Below are 10,000 nucleotides of genomic sequence, written 5' to 3'. Positions count from 1 at the left end.
GAAAACGGTGAAATTATTTTTTTACAATGACCTTTAATGGCAATTAATTGACAATGGCCTTTCTCCTACAAACACCTTGAACTTACTCAACAGAAATAATTAACAAATGAAAATGTTTCTGTATCTATATATCTGTGCCTGTGTGTGTGTGCATTGTTACGTTATAGTTCTCATTCTTGTGGGGGTAAGCATGAGAAATCCATTTAGTTTTCTAATCATTTTGTGACGTTAATCTTCCCAGTTAATCTAGTCATCTTCCCTTTAGTTTAAGGTTGAGGGCAACTAGGCTAACTCTCAAAATAACAAAGATTGTTTGTCATGAAAAAGTCTTTGTCAGTGAGGTGTGTCCAGCTTCAACTTGCATCGCTTCAAAACTGTAATTATACTGTACATGCACTGTATGTATAGATGTACAGGCTATTGTGTGTGTGTGTGTGTGTGTGTGTGTGTGTGTGTGTGTGTGTGTGTGTGTGTGTCACTATCTCTCTTTCTCTCTCTCTATCTCTCTTCTCTCTCTCTCTCTCTCTCTCTCTCTGTGTGTGTGTGTGTGTGTGTATTTAATCACATCGATGGAAGAAGAAGAGGGATTGTGATGTGTTGTGATGTGATTTTTTCCCAAAATTACGCAGGCAGTGGAGTTGCGCTTAAAACTGTCTCTCTCATCTATATGTTAAATCTGATAAAAGGTATGAAGGATCTGGAACTAACATATGAGCGCACACATACATACACACACACACACTCTCTCTCTCACACACACACACACACATACACACAGCTCGGGCCCATCATGATCACTTCCTGTTCAAAAAGTGAACATATATGAGATATTTGAAGCAGCTTTTCTGCATGCATTTCTATGCATGTTATACGGCTCTTCTGCAGAAAATTCCATTGATTTGAATGGGCCATCCAACATTCAGAGGTCTGATATGTCTGAATAATGACCACTGCAGATTAATAAAGACCGCTGCCACTGGCAATAGGTTTTGTGCTTCTGATTCACATATTTCATATCATTCCGCAAATTCCACTGTTCACTTACTGCAATGGATATTCAGTGATACATTGCTAGACTTTCAAGTTATATTTACGTGGAGGACATTTGTTTTACAAAGGAAGTCTCAAACGATCACCACACCATTTAAAAGGGAAAAGTGAAATGTGAAAGTGAAATTCTTTGCAAGAAGTTGTATAATAAATGTTGAGTCATTCCATGTCAAATCAGACAAAATCCAGAAAAAATGGTTGCAGCACCAACTACAATTTTCCTCAAAGTTTGTCCACACAATGTTTAGGTCATAACTAAAACCTGTAAAATATTTTTTGTTCAATTATACTGTCTCACACCTGCCATCAATCCGTATTTTCTCTAGAAATATAATCCTTTGTTAATGTGTCCCAAAATGTGAAGTCTCCAATACAAAAGGCCATGACAGTAATAAGGATAAAACAAGGCGTGTTTGTATTTTTGTGTAATTTTCATGCAAATGAAATGGTATGTGGGGTAGCTAGTAGGATCATAAAAAATCTATGTGGAAATAGCTAAGTATATGGACATTTATGGACATTTAGTATGTAAAGTCCAATTCACAGAATAAATGCATGTAGTTACAGGTGTTTTGGGAACACCAAAATAAGCATTTACAATAAACAATAGATTTTAGCGCCCTCTCAGGTGAAACACAGCATAGCATTTTGCTCATTTTACAAAATTTGAGGAGGCTAGAGGAAATATTTGTCAAGATATTAATGCCCAAACATGGCATTTGTTTTTCAAGCTGTAAAATAAATGATAGAGTCCAGGTAGTCCTGTTGGGACTTATTTCCCTACAATGGCCCACCTTTACATAACTGAATACACAACTGTGCACGCACATGCACACACACACACACACAAACACACACACACACACACAAACACACACACACACAGACACACACACACACACACACACACACACACACACACACACACACACACACACATACACACACACAAACAGACAGACACACACACACACACACACACACACACACACACACACACACACACACACACACAGTGCGCACACATTTATTCATGCCATATTTGGGGTAAGTTACTGTAATGCTTTTAAATGATCATAAAGGTGTTGCTCCGTTCCCAGTTGCCTAGCTGCTCTCTGGTGGGGGTGGCGGTGTGCTGCATGTTCTCTGGCTCTGAGTCACTCACACAAAGTACTCTTTTGGCTTTTTAAATGCTAAACGTGTTTTATCTGTTCAGGCTCACACGTCTTTGTCTGTCTCTTTTCCTTTTTTGATGTTTGTTAAAGTTAGAGTGCCTACGCATCATCTCTCTCTCTCTGTACCCACACATAAGCGCGCACACACACACACACACACACACACACACACACACACACACACACACACAGGGACGTGCACAGGAATTTTGAGGGGCAGTTGCTCTGACCCAGTGTTTCTCAAACTTTTTCAGACGAAGGACCACTTAACCAATAAAAACTAAACACACGGACCACCTAGCTAAAAAACCCTACTTCAACAGTATATTAGCCTACACAATAGGCCTACTCACTGAACCACCTTGCTTATTGTCTGTGCACATTTCTTATTGTGTCAGAGGATTCATATGATTTAAACTGACATATCTTATAGACAGTGTTGCAGAACTGTTTGGATTTACATACAAGTTGGTTCAATATTGCAAACAACTCATCTATATTATATTGTACCACGTCTGCTCGCGGACCACTTGGAATAGCTTGCGGACCACCAGTGGTCCCCGGACCACACTTTGAGAAACACTGCTCTGACCTGAAAAAAGGGCACCCCCCACCCCCCCCCCCCAAAAAAAAAAAAACTCATGGGCTATATGAAGGACTGACAGGGTCTTTATTAAAATATATATACACAAAGAAGTAAAACACTGAAATACTGCACTCAATCACCTTACACTGTAACGTATCATTATTAATTTAATGCCCACTAGTGGTATTTATGTTCTGCTCAGGCAAGATCTTTGAAATGACCTCTAAAATAGCCTATGTTTTTTTTAGATTACAATTATTTAGCATGCAGCTCTTTAACCCTGTACTTTCTAGCATGGTCCTCTCATCTCATATTTGGTGATCATCACTTAGGCCTACCTGCCCTCTGTGCCTCCTCCTGGTCCACATTTTCCTCACATAGTCTTGAGGCTTGTGACTGCTCCTCATCTTAAATGTAATGTAATTATGAAACATTGCCATTTAGGCTAAAATATGAGTCTGATTAATTAATCAATTCGTCTACACAGTGTCGTGTCATCTTTATCACAGTGCAAAGTCTCTGTCTCACCTGCTGGTTGGCTTTTTCGCAGCCAACCCTGCAGTGATTGCTGCCTCCCTGAATTGTCTCTCCCTCTCCTGAATCTGCCTCTTTTCAGTGGGCATCTTGGGTTCAAACAATACCCAAAATAGTGATAGGATTTAGGCATTTAACCATTTTGAATAAAATAATTAATGTGATGCATTACTTCCATCATTCATTCTGCTTGCTAAAACGAAATGTGAGAAACTATCAGCAGACATGTAGCTTAGTTTGCCTAATGCCTTGCCTACCAAAAATAGTAGCATAGGCTATGTGATAACGGCCTGCTTGTCTGCAAGCTATCAGTCTGATTATTTAGACTAAAAGTGGCAAACTCAGCCTGGATTTATGAAGATTTTAATCAATTTCATAAAACTTGATAATGATGATCGTTCGTTTGTTAAACATCACAAACTCACCTTTTCCGACAACGTTGAGTCGTCTCACCCGACAACCACGACAACCTAGGCTACTTCTAGGGCCGCTTATGCAGGCTCAGCTCAGGTGCCGGTCGCGTGCAGCGCTGCAGCAACGTAAACAGAGTTTGCCCTTCCCCTACTGACTTTCACTTTCGGTGCCCGAATGGAAGTGAATGAGGCTTTGCGATTTTTTTTATCTAGCCCTACGTGAAATTCTGCATCCATTGTACGATTTATTTATTTTCCCCCTCGGAAGGGCAACGTGAGTCGAGAAGGGCATATGGGCATTTGCCCGGGCAACCTGAGCAACCCCCCTGTGCACGTCCCTGCACACACACACACACATTTCTGTCTGATGCCCTTGTGTGTCCTGATGACATTTCTTATCACCTATAAGATCACACTGTGTGGCATTAGAGCTGGACCCTATCTCCCTGGCCAGGCTCTCCATGCCCACACGCCCACACATATGTATGGTCCCCCATCATAAGTGACCAGACACTAGGGGGGGTTATGGGTCATACAGGTACTGGCCATGTGGAGTGTTTGCACAGAGCTCCAGGGACAGTAATGGCCTACTGCTGCTTTGAAGGGGGAGAGCAAAAAAAACATGCAGAGAGAAGTGGATGGAGAGAGAGAAGGGAGGAGAGAAACAGATAGCGAGAGAGATAGAGAGAGGGGGGCAAGATATGGTGCAACATCATAATCTACAGCTATTACACACCTGATTGTAAGCACATGGACACACAAACACACTTACACACACACTTGCCAGAATAGCACTAGTGCTTTTAGCCAGCTGAAATGCACTCCAGAGCAGGACTGCTTGTTGACTGGTAATGAGTGATTATGGCCTTCCTCTCTCTCTCTTTCTTTCTCTCTCTCTTTCTCTCTCCCTCTCTCTCTGGTTCTCTCTCTCTCTCTCTCCTGATTTCTCTGTTATGGGGTAGACATGGACACAGACTGTGAGTGTTTGGGCTTGCAGCTGACCTCTCTCCGCAGCAGACCCTCTCTGTCTCTGCTCACATCACTCCTATGTACAAACAGACACACAGATGTTTCACAAATGTATACTTTGCTTGTTTATTCTATTCCCGAAGTTATTATTGATCTTTTATCATAGACATGGACTATATATATAAACAAACAAGAGGGAGAAAGACTGACTGATGCATGTGTCGGAGACTAACACCCACAGAGGGGAGTGAGAGGTGTCTGCCTGCTTACTGAAACATAGAGGGGAAATATACATACATCTATCACGTAAAAATCAAATTATGCTTTATTGGCATGAATGAATAACTTTGCTGTTGCCAAAGTATGAAAGGTTAGGAAAGTTACATGAACGTTTGCATGGTGTGGTATTAAAGAAAGAAAATAATTATTAATAATTAATAATATATATAGAAATATATAGAAAATCATATATAATAATTATTTTCTATATATATTATTTTCTTTAATACCACACCATGCAAACGTTCATATAACTTTCCTAACCTTTCATACTTTGGCAACAGCAAAGTTATAAGTTATTCATTCATGCTAATAAAGCATAATTTGATTTTTACGTGATATATGTATGTATGTTTCCCTCTCACCTCTCACTCCCCTCTCTGGGTGTCAGTCTCCGACACACATGCATCAGTCAGTCTTTCTCCCTCTTGTTTGAGCTTTCAAAATAGTGACCCCCATTCCCTCTGTGTCCTTTCTTCATGATGGGAGAGCATCATCTCCTCTCCTCTGCTCTCCCTTGTCTCCATCTCTATGTGAGAGATCTGTCGATGTGCGCAGGTATAGACAAGTGATGAACAACTGACCTTCCGATCTCTCCATCTCCGTCCTCCATCTCTCTACATGTCTCCTCTCTCTAATCATCCCCTCTCCTCTTCCTCTCTCTAATCATCCCCTTGCTCTCTCTCACTCTCTCACTCACATATACGTGCACACATATTTGCATGCATGTAGGCGTGAACTCTCTATCTCTCCAATATTCATGTGGCATCTACCTCTCTCTCAATCTTCTCCCTCCCTCCATCTTCTCTCTCTCCTCCTCATCTCTCTTTCTCTCTTCATCTCTCTCTCTCTCCGGTGTGGACTGCTGATGTCTCAGTCACTCTCTCTTTTTTTCCCATTTTTCATCTTTCTCCCTCTCTCTATCCCTCCCTGATGATTGGTGTGTGAAGGTGGACAGCTGACTTCTCTTCCTCGCCCCATCTCTCTTTTCTCCCCTCTCTCTCTCTCTCTCTCTCTCTCTCTCTCTCTCCCTCTCTCTGGTGTTGTGTGTGTGTGTGTGTGTGTGTGTGTGTGTGTGTGTGTGTGTGTGTGCAGGTGTGGAGCTGATCTCTGGAGGCTTTGAGAGGCTCCCTCTGAGCTGCCCTTCTCTGAGAGAGCAACCGAATCGTGGGCATCTGTCCGCTCCAGCTGTTATCTTGGGCGCCTTACCATGGGTTTCATGTGGGCTCGTGGAGATGAGCATGTGCGTATGCAAGTGTGTGTGGTGTGTTTGTGTGTGATCGGTGTATATGTGTGTATGTAAGTGTGTAAGAGAGAGACAGAAAGAGAGAGAGAGAGCACATAGTTTTTAGCATTTGGTGTTTGTGTGTGTGTGTGTGTGTCTTTCGTTGTGTGAAGCAGAGAGAGAGCAAAAATATGTGATCATTCCAGTGTTTTGTGTGACACTTTCTGATAACAGTCATTATGTGTGTGTTTCTGTGCTTGTAGGTGTGTGTTTGTGTGTGTGTGTGTGTGTGTGTGTGTGTGTGTGTGTGTGTGTGTGTGTGTGTATGTGTGTGTGTGTGTGTCTGTGCATGTGAGTGAGTGAGAGTGTTTGTGTGTTTGTGTGTGTGTGTGTGTGTGTGTGTGTGTGTGTGTGTGTGTGTGTGTGTGTGCCCACACAAAGTGTATACTGACTTGAGCACTGGCTCAGGCAGACTCTGTTCCCCCCTCATTGATCTGAGCGATAGTGTTGATGAAAGTGTTCAGCAGATAGAGGAGAGATGCAGCAGCGCCTCCTCCTGTGTTCTTTTAACACCATCTCATGCCAGGAAGTGTAGGTGCTTGATCTGTGGCTAGCTGGCACACTTCACAGATGCAGTCGCAGATGCTCAATAGGAAAACACACACACACACACATATACACACACACACACACACACACACACACACACACACACACACACACACACACACACACACACAAACAGAATACTACACTTTAATGCTGCAAATGGCAATACAAACTTACACACACACAGACACACACACATACACACACACAAAATGCATGAGGCATACAGGGAGATGGAAAAAGAGAGAGAGAGAGAGAGAGAGAGAGAGAGAGAGAGAGAGAAAATGAAGTTCCCTCATTCTCATTCCGTCTGGGCATGTAAAACAACAAATTCAGGTCTGGCCCCCTGTGTGCTGGGCACTTGCCTGACATTGACGAGGTGGCTCGTGATCGGAAACGACAGTGGATTTTTACTCAGTGTCAAATAACCATTCTGCCCGGAACGCTGAAATGATTCATTAATCCCCCATGAACGAGCTGGCATACTAATGGGCGAATCTTCTTAATTAGACAAGGTGAAAGTGTTGCATCTCTAAACGCGGCACATATTGCGGTGAGATGTTTGTCAGTGAGATTTATGTTCTGGCACCGGCTGCTTTGTCTTGAGCCTGTAATGAGGGTAAATAGGCCGGTTGTGTGTGTGTGTGCTTGTGTGTGTGTGTATGTGTGCTTGCCTGCGTGCCTATTCCCACCTGTTTGCAATAAGCCCTTTAGATAACGTTTATCTTCTTGCACGCTCGCGTGGGGGAACTTTCATCATCGAGACAAACTTGACTAATGGCCGAGCGATAGCAAAACAGGCAAATGTGAGCCATCAAACTTAACTTTATTAAGGTGCCGCCGACAATCACTTAATCAGGGATGTAATGTCGCCATGGACGTTGTTGCCAAGTTCGTTGGTTTAATAATGACTCCAGGGTTGCATTTTCCAGATCATTCTTATCAAATTGCTCTCCTCATTCATTCCATCTCTCTTGGCTCTGCTGTGAGATTTGCTGTACACATCTTTACTTTGTAAAAAGTAAAAGCAGAATTGTTGATGTGGTTAGAGCATCCTGTTCAAAACAACACCTGGCAGGTAAGAAGAATTGTCAGACATCATGTCTTTGTCTGTGTGTGGGAGGTTAAGTGTTTGTGTGTGTGTGTGTGTTTTTTCCCCATTTACTGGGTGTGTGTACTTGTCTATTATTCTTTCTGGCCACTTGATGGCACTGTTTCTATGTCTGCGGCTCTCTCTGAAAACGGTCAAGTGTGTGAGTGTGCAATTGAAAGTGCACGTTATTGACACACTTATTTATTTATTTACCGGTCTCGAGCAGATTCTAAGTGTTTGTGGGCCTTTGTGTGAAATGATCACATCTCTGTGCGCATGCCGCAATATGCAATGCAAATATGTTGTGTTAAATGAGGATAATCGGCGCATGAGGCTTTACCACGAGCAGCGGCGCCGCCACAGAGGGAGGCACATCCTGGCATTGCTCATGCGAGCAAATAACATCCAACAAAGGCACCGCACCGCACATCTCCAAATGAATGAGATCATTGAGAACATAACTTCATCTCTCCTGCTGCAAACTGCTGAAAGGAATTAAAGCGAGTGCCGGGGTTATGGAAGGCACCGGATGCCGAGGCTGAGGAATTTAATCTCTGCATTTTGATTGCTGCTACAATAAACGCATATTGAATCTATGACTGTCTCCCCCTCCCACCCCCCCCACCCCCCTTTCCCCTCCCCGACAAAAAAACGGGGTCTTCGTGGTAATGGGTGTGTGCAATAACCTGAATCCTGTGAATTTTTAAGTCTCGTGCGTGCGTCGCAGAGCTGGCAGCCTCACTTAGGCTGGTGGGGAGGGCCGAAAGAGACAGACGGAAATCAATTAATTTGAGCCAATGCTTCAGCAGTGGAGCCGTCTGCAAATATTTGATAATGTCATTTGCCTGGTGATATTCTAACAGGTTACCGGGGAGTAATGAGAAATGCGTCGCTCCAGAGAGAGAGAGAGGCCCGCCACGACCGCCTCTTCAGTTAGTGTGCGGAGTTGATAGCATTTATTTATTCCGGAGGATGCCGTGAGCTCGGAACGAAATGGCAGCAGCACCGCCGTCGATTCTAATCGGCCCAGTCTTCAGAAGAGACGCGTAACATGCCTCTCACCCACAGCTCTTTTACATGTCTATGAGAGTCAAGTCAGAACCATGCGTGTGTAGGCCTGTACTTACACCCACACACACACTCACACACACACACACACACACACACACACACACACACACACACACACACGCACACACACAGTCACCCAAAGAGACACACACAGTGACACAGACTTTTCATTCCAAACCATTTAATGTATGAGAGTGGACCACAACACACACACACACACACACACACACAGATACACACTACCTCACTTCACCTTTTGAACCCTGACTCCGTGTGACTCGGGCCCATAAAACAGGCCCTGATGAAAACAGAGCACTCCAGCACAGACTGAGGTGAAGTCCTCTTCTCTCCTCCTCTCCTCTTTCCCTCTCTGTCTCACAGTCATGCTCTCACTCTCACTCTCTCTCTCTCTCTCTCTCTCTCTCTCTCTCTCTCTCTCTTTGTCACATGCAAACCCACTCAAAAATGCTCTCTGTGTCATATGCTAGTACATTCAAGTAGCCACACACACTCGCTCTTCCTCTCTGTGTTACGCTTGCACACTCACAGAGAGACACACACACTCTCTCTTGATTCTTTTCTACCGTCTGAAATTAGCACTGAGAGTCCCCCCCTTCCTCTTCCTCTTCCTCCTCCTCCTCCTCCTCCTCACCTCCACATCTCTCTGCCCATTTCTGTATTTCTTCCACAGGCAGAGCACGGCTTTGACCTCTGCCCAGACAAATGCTCCAAATCAACCAGAGCCCACTGGCTCGCCAACTTCTCCCATAAACTTTGAAGGAGACCCAGGTCTGGATGCCGTTTTATTGTATGTGTGTGTGTGTGTGTGTGTGTGTGTGTTGGGGTGTGTGTGTGTGTGTGTCGTGGTGTGTGTGTGGTGGTTGTGGTGGTGGTGGTGGGGGGGGGGGGGTCCTTTGCCTCACCTGTGGTGCGCCTATTACTTGTTCCCCACAGCAAGATGCCCAATGATCCACACACTTGCTACCTCCTCCCCCT

The sequence above is a fragment of the Alosa sapidissima genome, chromosome 20 (assembly GCF_018492685.1).
Source record: "Alosa sapidissima isolate fAloSap1 chromosome 20, fAloSap1.pri, whole genome shotgun sequence".
Taxonomy (NCBI): Eukaryota; Metazoa; Chordata; class Actinopteri; order Clupeiformes; family Clupeidae; genus Alosa; species Alosa sapidissima.
The sequence above is the reverse complement of the archived record's forward strand: the minus strand, read 5'-3'. Positions refer to the sequence as shown.